This window comes from Hemicordylus capensis, chromosome 1, assembly GCF_027244095.1.
Source record: "Hemicordylus capensis ecotype Gifberg chromosome 1, rHemCap1.1.pri, whole genome shotgun sequence".
In the NCBI taxonomy this organism is placed as follows: Eukaryota; Metazoa; Chordata; class Lepidosauria; order Squamata; family Cordylidae; genus Hemicordylus; species Hemicordylus capensis.
In genome coordinates this window covers 97,202,262-97,213,102 of record NC_069657.1, presented here as the reverse complement: position 1 = coordinate 97,213,102, position 10,841 = coordinate 97,202,262, and the positions used below count along the sequence as shown (strand labels likewise).

The 10,841-nt window shown below is 43.1% G+C and overlaps 1 long non-coding RNA gene across 1 annotated transcript; it reads left to right on the top strand.

Moving 5' to 3' along the window:
• Positions 1 to 1,960: 1,960 nt before the first annotated feature.
• LOC128339883 (uncharacterized) lies at positions 1,961 to 6,739 on the top strand. Its single transcript, XR_008313311.1, has 4 exons — positions 1,961 to 2,237; positions 3,505 to 3,540; positions 4,051 to 4,094; positions 6,532 to 6,739. It is a non-coding gene; the product is annotated as an uncharacterized LOC128339883 (long non-coding RNA).
• The last annotated feature ends 4,102 nt before the right edge of the window (positions 6,740 to 10,841 follow it).

Sequence of the window (10,841 nt, the reverse complement as noted above, 5' to 3'; positions counted from 1 at the left end):
TGTCTTTGTGATTTGTCTTCATTTTCATTTGGAGACAGTGTGACATACTGCTAATGTGGTCACAAATCAAATTACCTACGTCAAGTGTATTTGGCTTCAGTGGAAATCATAGCTTTACATTCTGACTACAAACTTATTCATAAATAAGAAGAAAAAAACAGAAAGATGTTTTAGTGCCTCAGTACAGAAGCACAAAAGATTTTGAATATGGTATTATGCTTATAATTAGGAATTTTGAGACATAAGCTCATCTCTGAAGGGGAAAAAAGACTACTATGAACTCAACACTAAGTGAGCATGGAACAGGAAAGCGTTCACTGACTTGTTGCTGTGTTTGGTGGATTAAGGCCTTCCCTTCTTCCTGACAAACATCAGGAAGTGTATGAGAGAGAGAGAGAGAGAGAGAGAGAGAGAGAGAGAGAGAGAGAGAGAGAGAGAGAGAGTCATTTTGTGGCAATGAATTAAATTATAAATCAATTTACTCATATGCTACAAATAAAAAATATTAATTCTGAAATTTCCTCCTGACACACAGCTGGCCTGTTTAGAAATTAAAACCAATGGATGACTGTCTAGAGAAGGGTTGCCAATTTGCCAAAAATTATTTTGTCCAATTTTCCCCACTCCCCCCTTCAGGCAGATTAGCTGAAAGTAAGTATTAGGCAATTTTGGAGCCACAGCTAAGCTCTATTACATCACCACCAATACCACCACTACTACTGTACATATATTGCTCTTCAACAAAGATCCCCCCACCTCAGTTTTGCAAGAGTTGGTAGTCTTGTGGCATCACTATGCCCCATCTCTGAAATCTCAAGATTTTGGATGCATCAAATCTGGCTGCTCTTGCTGGCAGTAGGAAAACATTTTATCACATTCATATGAACCCCAGAGCATGAGACTATGGGCCAATTCAGACATAATGCCAAATTGCGGGTAGGCGTACCTGAGGTTAAGCACTGAAGCGGAGAATCACACCACAGACAATTCAGAAAGTGAGATTTCATTACCTCTTCCCACTGCCTAGAGTCGTATCTTCCTAGTCCTGCTAGGCTCAGTCCCAGCACTTGCAACACTGCTTATGTTGCCAGACTGTGGGCATGGCATCAGTGTGTCACTCACATAGCAACCATTGGCTATGATGTGAGCGGGGGCATAATCATTACACTCAGTTTCCCTTTCAGCAGGGCAAATTAATCCTTTCCTTCCCCCCACCAACCATCACATGGCTCTGCTCCAAGGATGAAACTGTTTCCCCCGTGTATCAAGCTGGAAACCACATCCGAAGTCTGGCCACCACCCCCTCCAAATACTGGTTAAAAAATCGAATCCAGATAAATATGAAAAAAGCTTTAAATGCCATTGTTCCAACAACCCCTGCTGAGCAAAGAGACACCTTTTAAAGTGGTGATTCTCTTCTATTTAGCAGAGGGAGGGCAACTGTCCCTATCCGACCCCAGCACAGCATCCCTCCAGTGGCAGTTGCTGATATGTGCCTTATGTCTCTTTTTAGATTGTGAGCCCTTAGGGGACAGGGGACCATCTTATTTATGTATTATTTATTTTTCTGTGTGAACCATTTTGAGAACTTTGGATGAAGAGTGGTATATAAATATTGGTCGTAGTGGATTCAAAAGCAAAAAAAAAAAAAAAGGAAAAAAAGCAAAGGGTGGAGGGGAATGGCTGCACCACTTCCAACTAGCCCTCCCTCAATCCTGCAATGGTCCTCCCACTCCCTCAGAACCCACCCACTTTAAAGGTGCCTCTTTGTCCAGTTAGCAGGGAATATCAAGCAAGCAAGCACACTTGGGACTTTTCCACCTTCCCTGTGCCCTTATGCCCATTTCTGGTTCTGTGCCCTTAAATGAGGAAAATATAGGAATGCAGCGTGCCTGTTGCCAGGCAGCAAAAGGAGGGGTGAGGTGATGAGTTGCTAGGCAGCAGAAGATGGAGTGTTCGCTCTGAGAAACAGCCAGCAAAAGACACGGGCTGCCTAGAGCTAATGCATTTCGGAACTGCTCTGAGCCTCCCTCTCTGTGGTCATGGGAGGAGCTTCAGCACAAACCCCAGATTACAGCGGGCACAGAATTCAAATGTCACAATGGGGCCAGTGGATCCATGGTTTCAGCAACCTAACCAACTTGGAATTGAGGGTTCAAATTGAGGTTCTGAGGCACTAATGGAACCGCAGTTCGGAATAAATTTAGCATTCAGATGGTCAGGAGCATCGACCTCAGGTATGTTTAACTGTGGTTTGGTTTTATGTCCAAAATTGGGCTTATCTTGGTGTCATGGAGCTTGTTCCAGTTGACAAGTTGATAACTGAGCACCACACAAAAGTTTGGTCACCATCTAAACTATCACTCAACTGCTTCTTTGCTAAGCATTTTCTGAATATATGTGGCATAAACCTTACCCTTTTGTTGGACTAAGTTTAGGTCAATTCTGCATATTAAAAAAGTATATGTAATAGCTCGCCTTAAGTATGGTCTTTAGCCTGCCACCTCATTGCTACACCATATATTGCCTTGCCTAGAGGCCTTGGCTAGAGGGAGAGCCAACGTGGTGTAGTGGTTAGAGTGTTGGACTATGACCAGGGAGACCCAAGTTCAAATCTCCAGCCATGATACTAGCTGGGTGACTCTGGGCCAGTCACTTCTCTCTCAGCCTAACCTACTTCACAAGGGTGTTGTGAGGAGAAACCTAAGTATGTAGTACACCACTCTGGGCTCCTTGGAGGAAGAGTGGGATATAAAATGTTAAATAGATAGATAGATAGATAGATAGATAGATAGATAGATAGATAGATAGATACCAGGTTGGGAAGTCACGTTCAGCCTGCACTAGCAAGAAGTGGAGGGCCAGAATCACGTACAAGGATACAGTCAAGCAGCTGGTCAGAAGCAGCAAGAAGAGTTGGGCTGGGCTATGGTTGAGAACGAAGTGAGTCAGTCAAGCAAAGGCAGGGCAGGGAGAGGCTGCTCTGCTACTCTGATTAACTATTCAGAATGCCAGGCTGGCCTAGAGGCAAGTATTCTGTAGAATCAAGGGGTCAGCAGAGCAGACAGTGCTGGGCCTGGCATTGCACCCAGAGGGTCCAAGAAGTTTAATCCCTCTAGCCCAGGACTGCACAATGTTGGCCCTCTAGCTCTTTTTGGACTAAGGCTCCCATCATTCCCAAACACAGTGGCCTGTAATCAGAGTTGATAGGAGTTGTAGTCCAATAACTGCTGGAGGGCTGAAGTTTAACAGCCCTGCTCTATCCTGTTGATAGATCAGGTTGTGGTGGGCATAGGAGGTAATGCATCCAAGACCAGTTGAACGGTGTCCTAGTTTGAGACCCCTGTGCTAGCAACCTTACACATCATAAAAGGTACAGGTGAAGTTCTCATTGCGAAGGTTTTCAGACAAAGGGTTGTATCTTAAGTTGATCCTCCATGAACAGAAGTGTCTTCTATTTGTAATAGGGTGGATAATTTTCACTTATTCTCCTGCCCTCTACAGCCCCTGAAAATGTGCTCCTGAGAGCAGTGGGAGCAGGTAAGCACACAGCATGAGAGCTTGAAGCAGGCGGTGGGGGTAGGACTAGGAACCCCCTTCCCCCGGCCAAATGGAATTCCTTCTTATTGTGGAAGAACAACTGAGGAAACAATCTAATGCTGACATAATTTGGAACAATACTATACCACACTGGACTTCGTTCACAGAACTAAGCACCAAGCAAACAGATATTGTTCTCCACAGTTTCTATGAAAATGCATGGGTGTAGCGCCAATTGAATGTGTGTGTGTGGGAGGGTGTCCACCAGCTGGGTGACAACTTGCTCTCCTTTTTGCACCGCTATCAGGGCCCATCCTCACTTTTATCTCAAGGTCTACTCCAGCCTTGCTATGCTCCTATGATATACTTGAGATTAATTACCACACTAACTGTATCTTTTAAACAGTGGTCCTGTTGGGCATTACCAAACTGTTCTTAGTAATTTTTGTGGAAATCATATTAAGTACCTCTCTCTGTTTCTGATAAAACTTCATGTGGAATTGATTACAGAAGGTTGACAAATGGAAATGTGTGATGGAGCATAAGAGAAGCAGGTCAGTATAAACAAAGACACAAGAACTAGACCTTAGAGCAGTAAGTTCTCATCTGAGTGCACAAGGACTTACACGTGTCAACACTGATTGTTTTAGTCTCTTACAATGAGAACGCTGGTGGCATTTTAAGCTCATAGTACAAGATGGCAGTAAGCATGCAAGAGAGTCTGTTCATACACTGTAGTATTCTTACACAGAGATAATTGTTATGCAAGTAAGATGGGAGTAGTTCTTTTTCGCCTATGCCTATATTCTCCACCATCATACTGGAATTCAGACCTCAAGGGGGCAGTTCCACATTAAATGGCATAAGATCTGTCATTTCAAGGACCAGGCTGGCACTGTTTTAGGGGGTTGTTATTCCTTTAATGCAGTACGTGCACGGTTATAGTTCCACTCTGCTATTATCTTTGCTGCTGGGAAGAGGCTGGTTTGTTACCTCATGGTCAGCTTGCCCTTCCCTTCCCCATAGTTTTTAACAGGAAGCCCATTGTCCCATGTTCTGAGTTGGATATATCCCTCCTGGATATACTCCTGAGCCAATTGGCTATCTCTTCTTGCAGCTATTCTGAAGCTCCTACAAAGGTGTGAACCTCATGCACTCACTGCCTATAAAGGAAGGTAACCTGCCCCCTCTCATTTGCCCAGCTTCTGGGATGTCAGCCAGTGCCATAGCTCTCTGGAATCCTAAGGCCTGCTCTGCCCATTGCTGCTCTCTGTAACTAATGTACAGACCTACTCTTCTTTCCTCAAACTTCATGATTATCATATCTCCTCCACTTCTTTGGAGGAAGTCCCATTACTAGCAGTGAGGCATACATCTGAGTAAACATAAATGGGAATGGGCTTTTATTAAAAATAATAATAATAAAGCGAGTTGGGCAGAAGATTATAATCACTACAAAACTGGCCTTGGTTAAAAAGAGAAGAAAGAACTATAAAGAGCAGTTGACAGAAGTAAAGGTGTGCTCAGGTGCAGAAGAATGGGGCATACTCTAGGAAGTCAATTCTCTGATACATCAGGACCTGTGTGGAAACCACTTCTGTTCAAATTGTGCTATGGTTCATCTACACCTTTCCTCATTGCACAAGTTGCTTCTCTAGCATTCTTACTAGCAGTATGGGGGAAGTGCACATAAGCTGTTAATTCTAAACCACATAGGACAGGACCATATCAGTCTGATCTTCAAATATGAAAGAAAAAGACAGACTAAACATAATAAGGTACATAATAATTCAATTCACAATCATGTAGTGCCTTTAATGCTAGTGGCATTTCTGAAGCAGAGCAGCTATGTGGGAGGGTGAAAGACCTCTAATTTTGTGACAAGCTGAAAACAGTTTAAAGTAATTGGCTGTTGACAACAAAAGCATCAGTCCCTAGATCTTACTTAATATTTCTAGACACTGATGTCGCATCATCATCATCATCATCATCATCATCATCATCATCATCATCATCATCATCATCTCTTTCTGCTATTTATATACTGCTCTTCAACAAAAGTTCTCAAAGCGGTTTACATAGAAAAATACTACATTTCCCATAACTAGGCATCTAATAAAGTTGTGAACTATGGACGCATCAATTAAATAAGTAAAGGCAAAACCCCTGTAGGCAATTCAAACTTTGTGGACCAACATTAAGAAGGGCTGTGCTGAATTCCTGCTCTATACACTTTTCTTTTAATAGCTACATAAACCAAGGCCCCAGAATGAGCGGTAAGTGAACTTGGAGCCAGGTGTCCTTCGTGAGCCAATATGTATTATCACAGGACTACAAGTATCCAGCAGTACAAAAAAGATACTCAGTTCAAGTGAATAGATTGCCTGTGCCATTCAAATGTTACTGACAAACAACGGCATGATTTGCAGGGATCCCAATTAGACTGGTACAGATGTGTGTGTGTCGGGGGGGATTCATTGGAACTGTTCTTTTCTCATTCAAGTTCTATGGGTCCCATAGACTTGGAAAAGTGATTTTTTTCAATTTACCGTGTGGTCCAATTGCAAGATGGCCACCTTAATTTAAAAAATGGCTGAGGAAGTAACTTTCACACTTATCTGCTAGTGCAGCATAGGAACAAATAATCAAATGTTTTGTTCTTTATTTATTGCCACACTTCTTTAAAAGCTGTTAACATTTTATATTTCAGCAGCAAACCTAATTTTCTTCCAAGTTATGCCTTGAATGTCACAGAATGCAATTGACTGAACTTGGTGAAAACCATTGTGAGTAGCCAGAGAATGGAATAGAATTAACAATTTCTGCTGAGACAGCTGGAACAAACTATCACAGTAAAAACCACAGTAAAAATATAGTAACAAATCCACAGTAAAAATCAAATTCTATGAGAGTGGCCCAATATTTTCAGATCTATTTTCATAGATTTATGTTCTATTAACCTGAAACTTCTCTTCTGCATTTTTCACCCAGCCAGACATCTCTACCAGGAGACAATGAATCAAGCTGTTTGTAAATGATATTTCCAATTTGCAAAGAAGACCTCCCCACTCTCCAGCAAATTCTTGCTGTGTCTGAATTACCAGGCTGACTAACTTTTCATAATAGAATTATACTCAAACAAAACAAGCCTCATCCTTTGAATAGGGATTAAAAGCTTGAGAGTTCTGTAAGTTAGAATTATAATTATTCTTATGTGACTGTGGATGTTAAACATTAATGTGCCAGTGCACAAGAGCAATAAAATATTCAAGAGGCTACCCACTGAGAAAGACAGATATAGAGGCACACATGGCAAAGTAGTCAGCAACTAGGTATTTGAATCTCACTGCCTGATACTATATGAGGCTGAAGCTGGTTCCCAATTTCTTATTAATAAAGAGCTGCATGAACAGTCTGAATAAGAAACAGAAATGTATCCTCCTTTCCACCCAAAATAAGCTTTAGGTCATCCCAAATCATATACGCCCCCCATAACCAGCCCATTATCATCATCAGCCCAAAGCATTATTTCTGTGCAAGGCATTTAAACATGTTATGTCCTCAAGCTGCACTTTTGCAACCTTAGACCATCCTAATTAATAAGACGCCCCACTGCCAGTAATTTCAGACTACGTTTTATGGGCACAATGCCTGACCCAATTCTTTATTAGCACAAGTCACTCTGAAGAGTTATGCCCCTGCACCAATTATGTCGTCCCTCCCCTTGCCCCAGTATACCCACAAATGAAGAATTAAGTGGTTTTTGCTCCAATGTACATTTGGGACTTCCTAGAGACTATATACCCTCATAATTGGGTGACTGGCCCTTTAAGATACTCCAGCTTCCAGCATAATCTCTGGCAAAAAAAAATGATGATACATGACATAAGTAGCTGTCAAATACAGCAGTACTTTGGCAGGGTAGATCATGCTGGGATTTCTCAAAGAAGACAGACTTTCAGTCATCGGGATGTATGATTTGGGTTAGCCCAAAACTTATTTTGACATGCAGAGAGGTACAGATGTTTCTTATTCTGTTTGTGCTGTTGAATAAGGAACATGCTGAATTACGAACAAAAAACCAACTGCACAATTAGGTATACTAAGGCCACTGAAATCAAGAGGTTTAGGCTCACCTTACTCTGCATAGGACAGACTGTTCATAACTGTATGATGCAGGGTTAATATGGGGAGTGCTTAAATACACTGGAGTAAAGCAAAGTATCTGTTCTCTAGAATATTTACAGAAAAGAAATTGAGGCCCTCTAACTGCAAAAGGATATACACTGAGACGATTAAAAATCTTTCTGATTAATAAAGCCTCTCTAAATTAGTTTTGAATTATAATCAAATAAGCGTCAAATGAGACTTAAGAATGAATTCTTAGCCCTAACATATTAATACTTTAATAGTCATAATCTCCAAATCAATTACTATATTTGCCAGTCTCATACTAGGCTGGTTCACATGTCACACAGAACCACAGTTAAATTTTGGTTCTGTGTGATATCCCTAAGATTCAAGAGTATGCCTGCCCAAATGAACCTTATGAAATGAAGAATTTTACTTTTGATTGTGTTTAAAAACAAACAGAGAGTGGTCAGGAGCAGTGTTCCCTCTAATAGGGATTCCCAGATGTTGTTGACTACAACTTCCAGAATCCTCAGCCAAAGGCCACTGCAACTGGGGATGCTGGGAGTTGTAGTGAACAACATTTGGGAATCCCTGTTAGAAGGAACAGTGGTCAGGATGATGTCTGAACCAACCAATCTTGGTTTATTCTAATCAAATTACTTGAAATAAACCGAGATCTGAAACCCACTACAAAACTTGGGTCCAGAACTCAGCTGATGAAGTTGGTTGGAAAACACCAAGCTCACTCAGTTCAGACAAGTGAACTTGGTTTGTTTTTAACTGCAGACGGAAATATAATTCTTCTGAGGCTTGCTGAGATAGAGGAAGGGGAGAATGTGCTGCTGAGGCTTAGTGAAGCTGCACAGAGCCAAGTGATTTCATGTGCTTTCTGAACTGGCCCACTGTTTGCCCATGACATTTTGCTGCCTGGAGTTAGGGATGTGCAGGAAGATCTTCGGTGCTGACGGGGGTAGCACTTTAAGGGTGGGGGAGGGTGTACTCACCCCTCCCACCGCATTTCCCCCGCCGGCGCGCTGTCGTTTTGAAGCCCCTCAGGGCGGCAGCGTTCCTCCCTGCCGCCCCGTTTCCCCTGTCAGCCGGAAGTGGCTGGAAGTCGCGAGCGCGCGTGCGCCCGTCGTGCGTGCGCCCTTCTGCTATGTGTGCACGCACGCACGACGGGCGCATGCACGCTCGCAACTTCCGGCCACTTCCGGCCGACAGGGGAAACGGGGCGGCAGGGAGGAACGCTGCCGCCACGAGGGGCTTAAAAAAAACAGCACGCCGGCGGGGGAAATGCGGTGGTAGGGGTGAGTACACCCTCCCCCACCCTTAAAGTGCTACCCCCGTCGGCGTTTCGGCGCCGAAACTGACCCCAGCGCCGAAACGTTTCGGAGGCCTTCATAATGGCCTCCGAAATGTTTTGGGCACAAGCCTACCTGGAGTGGCAAACAGCATCCCTCCCTTCCCCTTAAAAAAAAATTAAATCACAAACATCCCAATTCCGTTCTGCTTTCAAATATCTTCCCCTTACTAACAGAAAAGGAAGTGGATGAATAAAAGCAGTGTGGTGCCATTTTGCTTTCCTTCTGCTGTAAATCATCCACGGAGAGGGTGAGAACAGGTGAGAACAGGTCAACAATCTGCAGCGTGAAGTGGCATGCATGCTTCATGGTAGGGCTGGCCCTAAGCCTCAAACCAGTTATAATTATGATGGATTATTAAGGCTTGATTGTAAGAGTTTTGTGTGTATCTGCAAATATATGTGAAGGATAAAATGTGTCAACATAATGACCAGTGCCTTGTCACAGACTGCTATTCTGTAGCTGTAAAGTCCCTATGTTAACATTCAGGCTACTGAGCAAACACTGAAGCTCAGAGATATTCAAATTCAAATTGCCCATGCATCAGAGATATTCAAATTGCCCATGGATCAGGGAAGTAAGCATGCATAGGGCTGCAGCATAATTTGCTGCTGCTGTTAAACAACTAGAAGTCAGAAGTCCTTACTGCTCTATTGCATGCCACCTTGAGTTCTATCAGTAGATCCCAATCTGCTTTCTGCATGTCCCTGATGTAGAGGATAGGGATGTGCACGAACCTGTTCGGAGGCCCTAGTATGGGTCTCCGAACAGGTTCGAACACAGGGCAGTTCGAAGGATGGGGTGGGACAACTTTGAGGGCAGGGGATGGTGCACTTATCCCTCCCTCCGCTTCCCCCCTGATGCCGCTCACTTGAAAACAGGTCCAGTGGGGCAGCACACATGCATGAGCTACTTCGACCTACTTCCGGTCCGAAGAGTTGACCTGCCGCCCCACCAGCCTGTTTTTCGAGCGAGCACTGGTGGGGGGAAAACAGAGGGAGGGATAAGTGCACCCTCCCTGCCCTTAAATTTGCCCCACCCCCCGCCTTTGAACCAGCCCCCACTGGTTCCATGCACATCCCTAGTAGAGGAGCTCTTACTACTTTGGGTCTGAGCAAGTAAAGACATTTTGTGGCTGGGTCAGGAGGAATGGGAGACAAACCCTCTGTGAGAGTCCTCCTCATCTCAAAGCACTCACTATTTATGGGCAAAGGATACAGCAACAATAAACTCTCTGGGCATACAAAGTGTGACTCTGTATGTGTGTGTAGCAGGTTTTAACAGAGTATCAGGGTGTGTCATCCTGAGAGGGAGTTTCTAGGGTTCAATTCCTAAACTGTATACACCTTAAGAGTTCAGGATGTTTATCTGCCCAGAAGGGATTTATTTTTAAATTATGGATATAAAGGATGTTTATCTGCCCAGAAGGGATTTATTTCTAAATTATGGATATAAAGAAGATTGAGGTTCCCTTTGAGAACCACAGGCCACCACTGACTAGAGAATGTCCACACCTAAGTCACAACCTACCACAACAAAAACTAAGACCCAAACTACTGCAGTCATTTATATATTAAAGGAACATCTTTAGTAAGTGCAGTCATCAAGTGCATTATGCAATATAATTTATTTCATAATCTTTGGAAATCTTCACAATCTCTAGAAAACAGGAGTACCGTTCCCAAATATGTGTAGTTTTTGAAACTTTTATTAGGCAACTGCTTACACCACATCTTGGCTTTTCTATTTTTTTTTTAAACTTGGCCTGGCTGAATCATATTTTATTATTTTTATCAGTAATTTACA